This window comes from Lagenorhynchus albirostris, chromosome X, assembly GCF_949774975.1.
Source record: "Lagenorhynchus albirostris chromosome X, mLagAlb1.1, whole genome shotgun sequence".
Classification (NCBI taxonomy): Eukaryota; Metazoa; Chordata; class Mammalia; order Artiodactyla; family Delphinidae; genus Lagenorhynchus; species Lagenorhynchus albirostris.
In genome coordinates, this window is record NC_083116.1 from 115,155,989 (window position 1) to 115,174,728 (window position 18,740).

Below are 18,740 nucleotides of genomic sequence, written 5' to 3' on the forward strand. Positions count from 1 at the left end.
ACTGAACAGGGCCTTTTGAGCTGGGGCGGCATCCAGGAGAGGAAGCAAACTTCCCTAAGTCAGTGCGTGGTCTCAGTTTAAAATGGGATTTGCTGAAGAGGCATTTCTTCCTTATCCTCCAAACCTCGCCAGGAATCTTCGAGACAGGCCTCCTTTTATGAGGCCTACTGAACTCTCCAACGACTGTTGGAGCAATAATTGCCCTCTGCCCCAGGTTTCTTCCTTTTTAAATTCAGTCTTTGCTCCTGTGAATAATTTATGACAAGTCTGGTTTACAAGACAAACACGCAGGCTCTACCTGACTGAATGCCCCTTTCCGCTTTTCAAAATTCAATAAAACAATTTAGTGACCTCAAATTGTTTTCCCAAGCAAGCATTTAATTACTGCACAATTACCTAGACCCTGCATCTGAACTGGCACTCCCTAACTCTATAGCAAGAATAATTAGAAAATCATCTTCCAGTTGTGTACAGCAGCACAGTGCACTTCTTGCCTGCTTATCACATTTCTTTTTAATCACAGTAAAACAAATTAGAATTTCAAAGGAAGTTATTGCAGCATTGCTTACAGGGTTTTTGTTTCTCAACAGGATAAGAACTTGATGAAAGCTTGATTTATTATTTCATGTCAGAGTTCAAGGCCACTAGCTGAGCTCAGCAGAGGCAAACCCACCAACAACCTAGGCTCAGTAAAGGACACTCCAGTAATCCTTTATATTTTATCAAAACGTGAATACATTGAGCCCATAAGTTGCCACTGCAAACCCTGAGGAACTTTTAATTCACACCTCTTTACAGGTCATTAGAACGTATAAATTGAAGGATAAAATTGGAAAGCAATGCTTTCTTCAGAAGGAGTTAGAACCAGAAAATCAAGATCTGCCAGTAGATCTTCAGGGTCAATCTGAGATACCTACACACCCATTGCTGACCCCAGGACTTTCTTCTTGGGTTTGTTGAAGTATTGTTCTTACATGGAGTGCTCTAAGAGTAGAGCCTGAGGCTCAGGTGTATATGTACGTGATTTATCAAGGAAGAGCTCCCAGAAGAAACCAATAAGGATAAGAGGGAAGCAGGATGGGGAAGGGGAGCAAGTCTGACAAGGGTATTATCTCAGGCATCTGGGGCTCTCAGCTCATGTGGATCCCATGGGGGAGCCCTGGAATGTAAATCGTACCTTGAGGCAAGAGAACATCATTCAGTCATGGCCTAGAGGACCTGGGGTGGAGGTAGGAAGAGAGAAACTGCCAATAACTTTGGGCTCTCTCCTAGTGTCTGAAAGTGGGCTCCAGTAGCCCAAGGACAGGCCCCTAAAGAAAGATGAAGGCCGTTGTGTACTGGTAAATATTTAACAACTGGCCGGGGCTAGGGAGAAAGAGCCTTGATTCGTAGCATTTGCCAATTTCTGTGGTGTAAATACTCCCACTGTGGCCAATGTCAGACTACCAACTTGCTATCACTGAACATGGGGACTTGGAGAGAGATGCACAGCGGCACCCTCCGTTGTGTAGTATTTCTACTCCATGGATACAGCACACATAAATAACCTCAAGAACATAGACGATAGCAGTATGTAGCAAAATCATTAAGAAATGAGGAATTTTGAGTATTTGTTACCTTTTGTGTAATATTTAGTATAAGTTTATACAGTCAGTTCCCATTATTCATGATAGTTATGTCCTATAAAGTCGATGCGAACACTGAATTAGCAAATGTGAAATCATTGCTTCTAGAGGAAGTACAGGGTTAGGTTCCTCCAAGCCTCTGGTCAAAACATTTTGTGAACTGATTGATGCGTAGCCTTGTTTTATGTGTTTCTGTTTAAAGACACCTTATTTAATATATCTTACTGATTCATGAACAATGGACTCATGGCCAGCAGCAGTAATTCAGGCCTGAACAAAGCTTATCTAACGCATGTATTTTCTCTGTAAAGCACATCACAGCCTTTCTGTGCTTGGGAACATTAGACAGCACTTCAGCACTACCCTAAACCATTTTAAACAGTGAAATCACTCACAAAAAGAATAAAAATGTGGGAAAACCTGGCACTCAGTATACCACGAAAAGGACACTTGTTTACAGAATGAAAGCTGAAACAAGAAAGCCTTGTTTGACCTCAGCTGGGAACGTGCACATCAGGCAACTCAAGTTTTTCACAGCTCTGCAAATGACCACAAAAGTGACCCAAGTATTGATTTGGGGCTTACAAATAAATTTTAGGAAGTAAGCGAATTCACAAATATGGAATCTGTGAATAATGGGTGTCAACTCTACCTTAATTTTTAATAATGGCTGTATTTAACAACCCACTTGCAGAATTCCTGAAAATTTAATAGCTCTTGTGAGCCTGAGTGAGCCAGCTCCAGCACAGCATTGACTGGACTAGACGTTATCTTGACCACCATCTCCACTGGCCTGTCAACTTCTACAATGCAGAAACCAGGTCTCGTTTATTTCATTATTCCATGCTTAGCCCAATGCCTAGCTCATGGCAGGTAATCAGAAACTGTTAATGGATGCACGAATGAAGGCAATTTCCCTCTTTTTACTATCATGGAAAAGTAATAAACACATTGGAAGAGCACTTTCCTGTTTAGAAAGTACCTTCCCATCCAAAAGTTGTTTGGTTTTTACAAAATTCTGTGGCCAGCTTCTACAACTTTATAGGTAAGAAAATGAGGCTCAGAGATTTAGGTGCCTTCCTAAAGGTGACAGTTAGGAAGAGAGTCAGGACTCAAATAACATTTTCATATTTTAAACCCCATGTGCCTGCATCATACTGGGATCAGCGATGTCCCTTCAATTAATGAGCATCGACAGCAAACACACTCAGGCTAGGTCTGTGCAGGGTACCCACATTTGTTTCAGAGATGTCAACTGAACAAGTCACTAGTCTACTCAATAAATACCAGCAAGAACCACCCCCAATAGCAAGAACTCTTCAGTCACTCATGGTACAAAACTTAGCATTCTAGATTTTTTAAAGGCTGCAGATACCTGAAACAAATCATTTAACCACAATTGTTTCTGTAGAAACAGTTTTTACTAAAATGTGTCTAAAATGTATTATATGCAGAAGATAATTTCTAAATTCTCAAGCGACAGAGTAGCTTATTTCCTGTGCGTGTCCACATACCACAAGTTATCTGCTTTTTCAACTTTTACTAATGTTTTCTCTTTCACTTACAACTAGGTCTAACCAAGAAACACTTTTAACTGTCTTTGTACCTGATGTGAGAACGCAAGAGCCATGTTGAGGTTCAGAGGCTAAATAGTCGGCTAAACTTAGCAGTTAAATGATACAGTTCTGTAACCCAGCCTCATAAAGCATAAAATTCAAGTCATGCACACACAAAATCAGAAAGCGCCTCCTCAACTGGACTGCCATATTCAGAAATCTAACACATCCTTAGAGATTCCAGATCATAATCATAAGCTGCAGTGCCTGAAATAGTGCCTGGTTCGTAGTAGGTACTCAGCAACTGGCTCAGTCACTAACCAGAGTCTATATTTGCCTCCTAAATCATCAGGAACAAGAAAGAGTGTATAATCATTGAATGAAAGTTCTTTCTCAGCTCTTGTCCTGACCAATGAGCCACCTCTCAGCTCAGCTACATTCAGGGAGAAGTTTGCTAATTATTTGTGAAGTAAGTCAGCACAGCTGGGTACCAACAACCTTAGAATGTGTTAGTGTACAGTTCACAGCTTTATTTCCTTTATGTAGAGAGCTTGTGTACTGGCCAGAAATGAGACTCAGCTCATCAGTGGGAGGAGATGATTCCCTTCCAAGAGTACAGTCTGAAGGAAGACTTGAGAAAGCTGACTGCAACTCAACTAGGAAATGTTAAAAGTCTTTGTAACAGATAAATCCTTTGCCCTAGCAATTCCGCATCTGGGAATTTAACCTTAGGAAATAAAGGATTAATATATGAGGAGCTCCCGCTAATACTTAGCAAAATTATAAAGAACATACTTTTCGCTTGGCAAATGATTTTAATAGAAGATGTTTCAGAGAAAGAAACATAAATAACCAATTATTATAGGAAAGAAGTACAATGGTGAGGTGTCATTTTCATCCATCAGTCAGCCTGGAAGAATTACAAACATTAGTAACAGCCAGTGTTGTCAAGGGCATGGAGAAATATGTTGAAGGAATATCATTTGGTTCTCCACATTTTGAGAGTCAACTGTCTATACTATTGAAATTGCAAATGCCCATGCTCTCTGACCCAGCTATCTTAAAAATATCTGCACATTTACAAAAAGGTATACATGCAAGAATACTTATTTCAGTTGCCATTTGGTGTCATTGAAAAACAGTCACAACTAAAGATCCATTACCAAGGGAGTCATTACATAAATTATGCCATGTCAATTCACTGGAATAATACACAGCAGTTTAAAAGAAAGCAGTGGGTAAACATATGAATATGGAACTATCATCATGATATATTGGTAGATGGAAAAAGCAACTTGCAGAATGATACATACTGTAGGATCTCATTGAAGGGAAAAAAACTCTATTATGAGTATATGTACATATCCTTGAATACATGTGTATAGAAAAAGTATAAAGGGAGCCACAATAAACTATTTGTAGTTGTTACTTTTGGGAAAGTGAGTAGATGGAGAGTCAAAGTGAAGAGGCATTTTTACATTTTACTATGTATACTACAATAGTGTCATAATTTTGCAAGTGAAAATGTATTTCTGTATTGCTTAAATTATTTTTAGAAAACAACAGAAAATATATAATGATTTTTTAAAGCCTTCATCTAGAAAAAGTCTTGCTATTAAAAGGCAGAAAAGCGAAATGGAAGTTTTGAAAACTAAGACTGAGTGACTCTGCGTAGCTGAAGGTTCAAAGACCACTTGCTGATTCTACCCCAAAGTTAAAGATTGGCCCCTGGGAGGAAGAGGTGAGGAATCACACAGAATTAATTCCATTGGCTGCTTGGGCTTGACTTAATCTGATAAGAACCTAGATAGAACGTGAATAAAAATTTTTCTTTCCACTTTTCTCTCTGTGGTAGGTTAAAGAGGGCCACAAATTCTTTGCCCCCCCTCATCAAGAGATGAACTCTATTTCCATTCCCCTTGAATCTAGGCATGCGCTGTGACTTGCTTCGAACCAGTAGAACGTGGTGGAAATGACAATATGCTTGTTCTGGGCCAAGCCTTTGAGAGGCCTGGCAGCTTCCACTGTCTAGGGGGAAGCCAGCTCTCAGTTCAGAAGTGTGACTATTCTGAGACCACTGTGGGATGGCCTAGCTAGCCATGTGGAGCAGTCACGTGGCAAAGAACTGAGAGCCCAGGATTATGACCCCAACTGAGCCATCTCATCCAGTTCCCAGTCGTTCAAGCCACCGAGCTGAGGACCCAGACATTGTAGAGCAGAGACAAGCCAGCCCCACGGTGCCTTTCCAGATTCCTGACCCACAAAATCATAAGCAAGTAAAATAGCTATTGCTTGAAACCACTAAGTTGTAGGGTAGTTCGTTACTCAGCAAGCGGTGACCAAAATTCTCTGTGCTGTACTTCTTCTCCCCTTCTCTCAACTATAAGAAGACATTACAGGAATTTATAGTCTGACACAGTTGGCATTTATTACAAATCCTGTAGTCACGATACTGACCATGTAAAGTAACATTCTGACCAAAAAGATGCACCATGCCAAACACTCAGAAAGCTATCTTCCTAGAAACTTCCAACTAAAAAGTATTGTCAGGAAGCCAATAATGCATGGGTGTTTTCGAGCTGGAAATAATCAGGTCATTATTGAACTTGGAAAACCAATTTGCCAGCCCCTGACATCACAAAAGGATTGCTCTTCTCTGGAACCTGCTCTGCACAAGTTCATCCAGGGGCTGGACCCTCCAAGGGATATACACAGGCTCGTCCACCTGGTCCTTCTACATGCCGGGCTAGGCCCTGAGCAGCATGCGCGGGGAGCGCCTGGGAGTCATTGAGCGTCTAAGGGAAGCGGCAAGTGAGAAAGATCACAGATGTGGGTGGGAGCAATGCCACAGATGTGGCCTTTGGAGATCATCCGGATGGGCCCTGAGACTGAGCCTCCAACAGGATTGAGACCCAAGAAAATCTGGCCATTTGAGTTCTGGAAGCAGGAAGTGGGCAGTCCCTGTCAAACTTGGCCTGAATCTTCTCCAAATGCAGTTTTTCTTGAGCTTGGGAAGCTGCTTGGTTTCCCTAAACCTTGAAGTCAGTCTGTCCCTCAGAATCATGGCTTCTGATATGCACATCAGTATTTGCCACAGTTCAGGAACTAGAAAGCACTGCATCGCATCCATCCAGATGAATGTGCACAGATGTTTCTGACTTCACTCTCATGTGAAAAAAAAGTCACTGAATTGCTCTCTCATTCTGGAATACTCTGACTTAGTTTACTGGGACTTTTTCTGGCTAATATACAATTGAAGTTTTTTTTTCTGAGGGTTTTTTAATTTTTATTTTTTTTATTGAATGATTTTTAAAATTCTCTAGTGCTTAACAATTTTCAAAAGTTTCACACACATGATTTCATGTAATCCCATAATAACCCTTTTTTTCCACCTACCCCTCTATTTCCCACCTCCACCCCCCGCCCCACTGGTAACCACTACTTCGTTCTCTGTATCTGTGAGTCTGCTGCTTTTTTGTTTTATACACTAGTTTGTTGTATTTTGTCGATTCCCCATATAAGTGATATACCGAATTTGTCTTTCTCTGACTTATTTCACTTAGCATAATGGCCTCCGAGTCCATCCACGTTACTGCAAATGGCAAAATTTCATTTTTATGGCTGAGTTGTATTCCATGATATATATGTATGTGTGTATATATATATATATATATATATCTCACAGCTTCTTTATCCATTCATCTGTTGATGGACACGTAGGTTGCTTCCATAACTTGGCAATTGTAAATAACGCTTTTAGGGACATTGATGTGTTACAGTTGAAGTTCTGAAACCTCTCAAGAATGGTAATTTTTAGTTGTATGGCATAAATAGATGTGACCACCATCTAGTGTAGATCTGGAGCCTTGCTACTCTGGGGCCCAGCAACATCGGCATCACCTGGGAACTTAGACTTGCAGAATCTCAGGCCCCACTCCAGATCTACTGCATCAGAAGTTGCTTTTGAACAAGCTCCTCAGGGGACTTGCGTGCTTACTACCGTTCGGGAAGTGCTGGTCTGGGGGGACCACTGCTCCAGGGACATCCAGCTCCTCCCCCAGCCCCCAGAATTTCTTACAGACAGAATGAAAAGTGGCTTTGAAGAAGAAAAGCAGGCCAAATAGGCAGACACACTACCTCAAATAGCAGGAACTCAATTAGGGGTAGGACTTGGCCTTGATGGGTTCTATCTCTGGTGATGGTATTGCAGAAGCAACTTTTCTAGCAATAAGAAGGGAGCAGAAGTATTTAAAAGTGCCTGGCACACCATGCCCTGCCCTGTTTTACCCACTGTAGGAATAAGAAGAAAATGAAAGCACGAATGCCCTTCAGAATCTAACTTCCTCGTCAGGGACTTAGCAATCAAACTGGCTACATTGCTCAGGACGACCGTACAGAAAACAGCCCTCTTCTGGTCTCAGCTCTGTCCCTCTTGCCATAGCAAGGACTCTTATCTGGTTTCGGCTTGTCCTGTTCAATGCCACATGGAACCTTCTGTTGCTCTTTGGCAACATCACTGATGCATTGTAACCCTGAACCTCAGGCTGAGAGGGGAAATCCTGCCCAGCACCCTTTCTCAAGATACCGAATGTATGTTATTTATTTTCTCTTATCCCTCCCTGTGGTTTACCAAGCATTTCAAAAGATCTTAGAGCCAAAAAGAACCTCAGTAAACATCTGGTCCAACTGTCTTACACATGATGAAATAGAGGTCCAGAAAGGTCAGATGTTGGGCAGCAAAGCCAACACTGAAAAAAAAAAAAAAAAAACTCAGGCTGTCCAACTCCCAGGCTCTGCTAGTTTCATGGCCACAGTAAATAGACGGCCTCTTGACCATTTTTCATCTGAGGCAAGGTTTAGGAGACCACAACAACAACTTGAGCACAGCCTTTGAAGTTGAACAGATCTCAGTTTGAGTTATAAATCTTCACCTACGTGTTGGGTGACCCTGAGCGATTTAACCTCTTGTTTTCCTCGTCCCGTGCAGCAAGGCTAAGGCCACGTACCTCAAAGATGGCTGTGATGATTGATGAGAGAACATATGGGAAGTTCTGTGTCAATTGGGGTGATTTCGGCTCACGGTGTCTTCAACTTCACCCCCACAGACACACCCCATCCACTTCCACCCCTTAGCATCTTTCTCTTCCAACGTCCTAGGTGTTAGCTACAGCCTCAGGCAAGCAGCGAGATGACTGTGGCAGTTCCAGACATCCCTTCCAGGCACAGCAACTCCAGAGAAGAAGAGAGACGATCTCTTTTGTGGCTCTCTCTTGGGAGTGAGGAAACTTTTTCCAGAAGACTCCCAGTAGGCTTTCCTGTATCTCACTGGCCAGATTAGGTTTCATGTCCGTCTAAGGGGAATGGGAATAATCTTAAACCAACCAGGCTATCCCTGAAGATGTGGATGGGATTAGCTTCCCCTGGGACACATGGCTGAAAAAGTGTAAGGTTCTGGTAGAAAAGAGGGCAGAATGGATGCTGGACAGACAAGAAGCAGGGACAATTACAATAGATGATTTCCATGAACTTCTTTTATTGTGGGTGAAGAAGACACTTCTGAAGTATCTTAGATAACCCTTCTGATAAGGTTTCAATGGTAGTCATTGATGAATTCCCTTCCCTCCCTCCGCGCCGCCGTTTCACCCAAAGGGAGTTTCCTGAGATTCCTGCTATGGCCTTTCCCTACCTCTGTGGGAAATGTGTTAGCTCTTAGCTGTTCAACCCCAGTGACTCACCAACTATGTGGGCTGCCCCCGGGGGTTGTGCTGGAAATGAATATCTTAGGATAAAACCATCCACATGGATAGTGCTTTCAAGTTTACAAAGCTCTTCAGCCCTGTTATCTCATGTGAGCCTCTACATCTAAGAAATATGAGGAACAGGGAGAGGTGAAGTGACTTACCCAAAGTCCCAAACTAATAAGTGGTGATGCTGTCTCGAAAGAGACCACGAATGCAATGTGCTTTCTGCCCCTCTGCATTGCCACAACGAATTTCAGGTCAACATTTGGTGTATATGGCAGCCATGAGCAGAAAACGCTATTGGTGCCAACGGAACTGTGGAGTCTACAGTCCGGACCCCATTATATCTGTTCTTTTGAGATCCATCCATTTTCGAATCCAAAATCTTCCTCGAAGCCCAAATAAAACTTTCCTTAGTTCAAAGTAGAGCTTCTCATTTATTTGTCAAACATTTATATAGCACTTGCTGTGTGCCAGGCGTTATGCAATGTGCTTTACAAATATTAATTCAATTAATCCCGCTTAGTTCTATCTACTTAGCGAAGTCCAGCATCCTTAGGTCACACGTGTTTCACAAAGCCTTGTATAATTTATTCCACTGGAAATCCACCAAAGGATGAGACCCCAAAATGGTCCAAAATTCAGGAACAGATCAAACTTTGGGGCACAAGTGTTTCCAGAGCTAGCCATCCTTTGTCCTACTCTTTTATTAGAAACAACCTATGCCCAAATTACCCAGTCAGGGCAAACACATGTAAACAAATCATGCGGCAGTCTGTAATTGCTTGAGGAAAATTCTGGATTGTCCTAAACTTATTATAGCACTTAATCCTTTTGTAACCCTTTTTTCTATTTTGGCAGATTATAATCTTCCTTAAAAGGCGAGGGAGCTTTCTGGTTCAAGTTTAGGAGGGCCAAAGGGCATTGGTTGGTGCCGTTTTTGTGTCAACACATTCTCAATCTTCCTCTTGGTATTTTAAAATAACAGATCACCCATGGAAATTATAAACTGTACCATGTAAAAGTCTCTGTGAAGTGCTGCCATTTGCAAGAAGAAGGGCTTTCTGACAGCCCGAGAAGTCACAATATGTCTCCCTGCAGCCAAGAAGACAACGTTTATAACAGGTTCCAGCCGCAGACCATTACTGTTTGCAATATATAATCCCCATTTTCAATATGGAAGGGTAAAGCCTTTAAAGTACAAAAAGAGACAGCCTAAGATATTTTCTCTCATTTAACAGTTTGGGAGAACCCTTTTATGGAGGATACGGTCAACAGCCTCACATTCTTGCAAAAACAAGTCACGGTTTTATAGACTTGATTAACAAAGTACCAGGGGTGCTGGGTCTTTTTGTTTTTCTCTTACACTTTTATCTTTTTCTTTCTTTTTTTAAAAAATATTTTTATTTATTTATTTATGGCGGCATTGAGTCTTAGTTGTGGCGCACAGGCTCTTTGTTGTGGCCCGCAGGCTTCTCTCGAGTTGTGGCGTGCAGGTTTTCTCTTCTCTAGTTGTGGTGCACGGGCTCCAGGGCACTTGGGCTCAGTAGTTTGAGGCACGTGGGCTCTCTCATTGAGGCACGCGAGCTCAGTAGTTGTGGCACGCAGGCTTAGTTGCCCCGTGGCATGTGGGATCTTAGTTCCCCGACCAGGGATCAAACCCGCATCCCCTGCATTGTAAGGCGGATTCTTTACCACTGGACCACCAGGGAAGTCCCTCTTTTTCTTCTTTAAATTAAAATTTGCCACAGATAAAATAAACTAATAAAATTTACTGCTCCTCACACCTTGGGGAACTAGAGAAAATGCTCTCAGATTCCAAGAAATTTGCTTAAGTTGCCCTTGATTAAATAGGTGTTACAAATAGACACTCCTCTATAAAATGTCAGATGTAGAAAATTAAGATTTCTTCCTTCAAACTTTCTGTCACAGTGCTTCTCAGACTTTAGCACACATGAGACTTTAGCAGCTTGTCAAAATGCAGATTCCTACCCACCCTCAGAGAATCTGATTTGGCAGGTCTGGGCTGGAGCTCAAGATGCGGCAGCTCTAACAAAGCCCTCAGTTAATGCTGATGCTGCTGGTGTGGGGACCACCCTTTGAGTAACACTGGTCTACACCAGTAGCCTGTTCAGTGAAGGCTGAAATTCCACCTTTGGAGATTCCTTTCCTGGGATAAAGAAATGTGCAGATAGAATACACTAACCCATGTTACCACCTAAGCCTGTGTTAGGAATCAGGGTTTCAGCTCAATTCAGCAAACTCACTCTGCTACCTTGCACTGTGCCAGCTGAACACATCAGTTAACATTTTAAGTGTGATTTTTACCTCGATTTTGTTTTTGTTTGTTATAATTTATTTATTTTATTTTTGGCCGCGTTGGGTCTTCATTGCTGCGTGCGGGCTTTCTCTAGTTGCGGCGAGCGGGGGCTACTCTTCGTTGCGGTGCGCGGGCTTCTCACTGCGGTGGCTTCTCTTGTTGCGGAGCACGGGCTCTAGGCGCGTGGGTTTCAGTAGTGGTGGCGCACGGGCTCAGTAGTTGTGGCTCGCGGGCTCTAGAGCGCAGGCTCAGCAGTTGTATCGCACGGGCTCAGTTGCTCCTCAGCATGTAGGATCTTCCCGGACCAGGGCCCAAACCCGCGTCCCCTGCATTGGCAGGTGGACTCTTAACTACTGCGCCACCAGGGAAACCCCAGTTTACATTTAAGAAGATTCCAGTCTACACATGTACAGAAATAACAAGGTAAATTATAATGATACCATGATATGACAAATACCAAAAATGAAATACCAAGTCTTATGAGGTTGTAGCATTCAGGGCGTATCAAAATGGAGATGAATACTATAAATGAGTATATGTGACATAAAGTATATATGACTTTCTCTATTTTATAAATGAGCAAATGAAGGCTGAGAGCTGAAATAATTTGCTAAAGTTACATTTAAAACAAATGAGTCAGATTTTAAATGGTGGAGCTAAGATGAAGGGCATACCCAGATGAAGAAGCAGCAGAAGGAGAGAAAGAAAAGTATAAGTTTCTAATAGTAACAAAAATAGTAATAGTAAATAGCTGACATTTCTTGACCACTTAACAATGCCAGGCATAGTCCTAAGAACTTAATATACATTACATCATGTAATCCTAAAAAGCAATCCCATAAAATAAGTATTATGATTATCACCTTTTCCACAGGAGAAAATCTGAGGCACAGAGAGGTTGAGTAACATGTCCAAGTTCACATAGCTAATAAATTGCTCTGTCAGAATTTGAACCCAGGTCTCTTAGAGTTTTAATAGAGAACAAGAGATGGACTGTATGCCTAGAACTTTGGTGCTAGAGGTGAGGGGCATTTGAGGTTAGAAAAGTGTCTTAATTGTCTACCTGAGAACAGTTGGACTTGATGTCAATGGATTTGATGTCCGAGGGAAGTCAATGAAAGTTTTATTTTAAGAATGGGAATGGAAAGATCAGAAATCTGATTTTAGAATGATGTCTGTAGCAACAGTGTCAAGGATGGTTCGGAGGGAGACAGAGAAGAGGGACAGGTGAATCAGTTACGTCTGTCAGGATTCACCTGAGAGCTGCAGCTGGAAGAGGGTGATAAGCCCCAGGTAAGCATTGAATCACAGGAAGGTGAAGAAAGGGCTGCAGGATGGAGACTCTGCCCAAGAGGGGCTGTTGCGGAGAGGCGTCCTGAGCAGCCTTATGAGTTGGGGACCTCAAACAGACCTTAGAGAAGCCTGGAGTCCTTATGTTTGTGTGGTACTTTATACTTTACCATCGAGTTTTTTTCTTTAATGGAACTTTGTCTTTATTTAGTTATTTACTTCTGGCTGCGTTGGGTCTTTGTTGCTGTGCACGGGCTTTCTCTAGTTGCGGAGAACGGGGGCTACTCTTCGTTGTGGTGCGCGGGCTTCTCATTGCGGTGGCTTCTCTTCTTGCGCAGCACGGGCTCTAGGCGCGCGAGATTCAGTAGCTGTGGCACATGGGCTCAGTAGTTGTGGCTCGCGGGCTCTAGAGCGCAGGCTCAGTAGTTGTGGCGCACGGGCTTATTTGCTCCGCGGCATGTGGGATCTTCCTCGACCAGGGCTCAAACCTGTGTCCCCTGCATTGGCAGGTGGATTCTTAATCCAGGGAAGCCCCTACCGTAGAGTTTTCATGTAATCTCACTTAGTCTTTAGAATCAGCCTGTGAAGTAGATATTATTTCCCCCCTTCTGTGGATGAAGAGATGAAGGCTCAGAGGGTGAAAAATAATTTGCCAAAGTTACAAAGCAAGGAGATCTGGAGCCAAGGAATGAAGTTCAGAGCTAACATTATGCTTCCCTGAAAGAAAATTTGGACACATCACAATTTGGCTGAGACAGCCCTCCCTGGTGGTGATTCCCCATGGCAGCAGGTCATAGGGCCCTGCCAGCTGGTAGTGAAAAGAGGTTTCCAGGATCAAATAAGATCAGGTTAAACTGGGTTGTCTCCTGCAGAACTTCTCAAAGCCTCAAATGTATGTGTGTATTGCAAAGCTATACAAAGAGGGCTGTAGAGCATGGTGATACAGTTAATAATACTGTGTTGTATGCTTGAAAGTTGCTAAGAGAATCAGTCTTAAAATTTCTCACCACAAAAAGAAAGGTAACTATGTGAGGTGATAGATATGGATGTGTTAATTAACATTATGTGCTAACCATCTCACAGTAGAGTTGACCCTTGAACAGTGCAGGTTTGAACTGCTCAGGTCTACATATATGCAGATATACTCCAGTAGAAATGTTAAAAAAAAAAAAAGAATGATTGTACCGAAGTCCAAAAAAATAAAAAATAGTAAATGCTACAATACTGCACGGTCCATGGTTGGTTGAATCCGCAGAAGTGGAACCACGAATACAGAGGGCCAACTGAATTATACGTGGATTAACCTTGATTGTTCAGGGTCAACTGAAGATATGTATATCAAATCATCACATTGTACACCTTATATTTACACAGCGTTATATGTCAGTTATATCTCGGTAAAGCTGAGGGGGAAAGAATTGATGCAAATGCAAAAAACACAAAAAAACGGAGAGGAGGCTGTAGTGTACATCATTTACCAAAAAGAAAATATTGGCCCATGGAAAGTTTGTTTTTTGCAGAATACATATTAACTGTACGGTAGAGAGTGTGAAACCCTTCCCTAAGGAAATTATTCTCATTGGGACCATCATGTTACTACTTGCTGGACCTAGAAGTGAAACCATTGGATGGCTTTGGCCCTTCCCTGACTCTGTGTGTGAGGCTCGACACTGGAACTCTTAATAAAGGCTGGTCGCTTTTAAAAAAAGAAAGAGGTGTCCCTCACTATCTGAACTTATCTAAACTCTCACTGTCTGAAAGCAGAAGCCAAATGGATTTGGGAAAGCAAGGAATACTTATATTTACCCCTCTCAGATGACATACATATTCATTGCCATCCTTGGAGAAGAAACAGAAGGTAAGCCTTTATGGAAATACATTAGATTAATAACAACGTAATAGGCCATGGCTCTTCAATTGCCTGATTGGATCATTCCCACTCTTCTTCACTCATCTCTTTATTGGAGGAGACTGGAAACCTGCAAACTACATTTCCCAGACTCCCTTGCCTGTTGGCCTCTGGTTGCGGTCTGCCAATGGGAGAGAATGACAGAAGATTGCAAGGTGGAAGAAAGGGAGAAGTTATTTTTCTCCCGCTTCTGGTGGTATCATTGGCACAGCAGGTGGCCTTCTGTCTTTCCAGCAGCTGTGGTCATGGACAATTGCTGGTGGCTGCCAGCAACTGAGGGCTACAGTGAAAGTAGCAGATCTGACATCAGGGACAGCTACAGGCTCCAGTGGCCTTTGGTGTTCTCAGGAGTGACCAGGATTCCAAAAGCATCAGCAGTGTTTGAACGATTTCACTGACTAATGTGCCCTTCAGCTCTGGTAACACCACCTCTTTGCTTTTGCTCCTCCAGTCCTAGCAATGGTTCCTCCAGTCTTTGGGGTAGCTTCCTGCAGTTACTACTCTCAGGGATTCTTCACCTTTCCCTTGTGCTCTTTGTGCCTTGCCAACACTTTTGTAAACCATTTCCTGTACTAAATTCCCTCTGAAAGACCTAGAATGGACACTGTCTTCCTGACCGATCACTGACTGATACACCCACACCACTAAGTTTTCCCATACTACTGCAGTAGTTCTCAAACTTTCCTATAGAAGTCCTTCTAAAGGTAGAGAAGGATGAATATGATTGCTTTGTTCCCCGTACCTGATATCTGATGGTTTAACCCAAAGCAGTTTCCAAAAGCAGGAAATATATTTTTAATCTTGTTTCATATTAAACTTTTTATTTTTACACAAATATGCATCATGAATGACTTGACATTACAGATGCATCAAGTTTATTACGTGGTTCTGCTTACCCTGGCATGTCACCTCGTAGGTCTTGTGGTGCAGATATCTCAGTTTGAAAAGTAAGAAACCCAGGTGCTATCTGAGGCTATTTTAGCAATTAATCACCAACGAACTAGCCCTTTTCCTTAGAGAGCGAACTCTGGAAGGTAGCTTGGCAAAGTAGAAAACGTGTGGCTTTGGGCACTTCCCTGGTGGCGCAGTGGTTAAGAATCCGTCTGCCAATGCAGGGGACACGGGTTTGAGCCCTGGTCTGGGAAGATCCCACGTGCCGCGGAGCAACTAAGCCTGTGCACAACAACTACTGAGCCTGCGCTCTAGAGCCTGCGAGCCACAACTACTGAGCCCTTGTGCCGCAACTACTGAAGCCTGTGCGCTCTAGAGCTCGTGCCCCGCAACAAGAGAAGCCACCACAATAAGAAGCCCGCGCACCGCAGCAAAGGGTAGCCCCCGCTCTCCGCAACTAGAGAAAGCCCACGTACCTCAGCGAAGACCCAACGCAGCCAATAATTTAATTAATTAAAAAAAAAAAGAAAACATGGGACTTTGGAGGCAAGACAGGCTGTGTCCCAGTCCTAAGAGATGTTTGCTAGTTGTGTGACGTAGGGCCAGTTTCTTAACCTCTCTGAGCCTTGGTTTCCCTGTTTATAAATTGAGCCTAGGAATCTCTACCATATCAGGTTGTTAGGAAAATTTGCTATCATATAGGTGCTTGGGAACTCCTAGATGCTTAATAAATGGTAAATTGCTATTGTCGTTATCTGCTAATGGACACTACAGCCTTTCCTGGTTGGTTTCCGAGCTCCTTCTCCCTGTAGCTCTTGGGAATGAAAACGAGGCTAACAGCCCACTCCCATATCTATCAGCCAAAAGATGTCGTAGAAATTGATAGTTGGTTCTCATCAGGAAGAAGATAGGACTCCATGATCCAGTGACTTTGACTTTTAGTCAGCTGTAACCTCACCTGACAGGGACCTGCTTTAGGAAAGGGATCAATAATGATACCTCTAGGGGCTTCCCTGGTGGTCCAGTGGTTAAGACTCCATGCTTCCACTGCAGGGGGCATGGGTTCGATCCCTGGTTGGGGAACTAAGATCTCGCATGCCATGTAGTGAGGCAAATAGTAATAATAATGATAATAATGACACCTCTATTACTTATGCTGCCTCTCTTGTTGTTCTCTTAAATTCCAGAGTGTCAAGTAATGTCTGGAAATCTAGGCACAGCTTAGAGTATAAATACACTTTTCTTTAATTGTAGGATGTATAAATTCAATGCTGAAACCACCCTGGCTGTGCCGCATTTAACTCAAGGCAAAAACTTTAATAAAATGGGCAGCCTGGGCTTCTAACTTTTGGGACGGGGGTGTATTTTGGGGTTGTTGAGGGTTTTTTCCCTTTGTCCCTAAGTAAAACTTCCATGTATTACTAGAAGCTGTAACAATCATAATAAATAATAACACCATCCAGAAATGTATAACTCTACGATACTCTATTGAAAGGACATTTGCTTTGGGGTATTTATAATGTGGTTTCTAGCAGTTACTGTTGCCTCGTGTCACTCCTTTTCTCCTATTATCCCCATAGATCTCTTTGTCACTCAGTGCTAGCTGGGCCAGTGTAAATAGACCCTATTAAAAATTTTAAATGAATAATAATAAACCAGAAGGAATTAGATCTTAGATTTTAAAGCTTTATTTTCCAAGATTGTGAAATAGGTGGTCAGTTGATTTGAAAGGAGGGTTTGGTACACTTACAAAATAGCAGGTACTGACTTTGTGGAGCAATAGAATGTTTTCTAGAAATGAATGAGTTTACAGTACTTTAAAATGTGATCAGCGTATTTATATTAGCGTGTCAGGAGTCGAACACTTCCATTTGACGGATTAATAATTTTAGTCATCAGTTTAGAGACTACACAGATCCATTTATTTATTCAAAGAACAAATATTTACTAAGTACCTACTATGTGTCGGGCGTTGCAATAGGCAAAGACAAATAATTTCTGCCATTGTGAAACTTAGAGTCTAGTGGGGTAGGTAGATCTAGTGGGTTGAGTAGTGGCCCCCCAAAGATATGTCTGCTTGAACTTGTGAGTATGACCTTACTTGGAAAAAAAGTCTTTGCAGATATAATTAAGCTGAGATCGCCCTGGGTTGGGGTGGGCCCGAAATCCAATCAGTGTCCTAAGAGGCAGAACAGGAACACTCTGAGACCCAGCGTAGGTCATGTGAAGAGGAAGGCGGAGATTGGAATGGTGCAGCCACAAGTCAGGAGCCACCAGAACTGGAAGAGGCAAGGAAGGATTCTCCCCTAGAGCCTTCAGAGTTATCGTGGCCCCGTTCACACCTTGCTTTGAGTCTTCTGGCCTCCAGAACTGCGAGAGAACAGATTTCTGGGTTTTTAAGCCACCAAGCTTGTGGCAGTTTGTCCCGGCAGCCCTAGGAAACTAATACAGCAGATACTAGTCAAGTAACCACAAAATAAATGTAAAATTGCAGCTGTGCTAAAAGTGATGATGAAGAGTTAAGTGATGTAACGAAAGCAAACACCACAAGGATCTGACCACCTCAGGGAATGATCTGAGGGATGAAGAGGGAAGGGGTGAGTGCTCTGGGCAGAGGGAAAGGCACATGGAAAGTCCCTGTGAAAGAAGGCGGCACTGGCTAGTACCAGGTCAGGGGAGGGGGAGGCAAGGCTCAAGATGACCTTGAGGTTCCAGTTCATCTAGACCAGACCTTATCGGCCATTTTAAGGATTTTTGGTGTATAATCTAAGAGAAGAGAAGAATTCAGATATATGAAGTTCAAGGCATACTATGTAATCCATACAGAAAAATTAAGCGGTTGGTTGAAAAAGCTCCGTAAAATAAGAATCATTTAAAATGACACATGCATACCTTTCACATTTCATTTGAAATATGCATTCATTCATCAGTCTCTCCATGAAGATCCAAACTTTGTCTTTAAGTATGGGTTACGTGAATGTCTTTCCTTGGCCTCTTTCTTATCCATAATGTGTTGACTGCAATTTTCCAATTCAGTTTCCTTAAATAAAGAACTGAAATACACTTGCAAAGAATTTTGAGGGCAGAATTACTCTAGAGTTTTATGAAATTTTTTGCATATTTCTCACTTATACTTAATTGAACAATTTTCTTTATAGCAATCTATCTTTATTGAGTCTTCCCAAAGCATCCAACCTAGTTTTCAGAGGGAAAAAACCTTCTGAAATAGGAATGTGTTCATATTTCATCAGCTTACATAATACTTCATTAAATTTGGTAATTGTTTTAAAAACTGACAAAAACAGGTTAGAGACTCTTAGTAAACATACAGCTCAATTGGTAGGAGGAGAAATACCTGCGCGTCCTGGAGAGTAGCCTGCTAGCAATGAGCGAGCAGTGTGCTGTGGG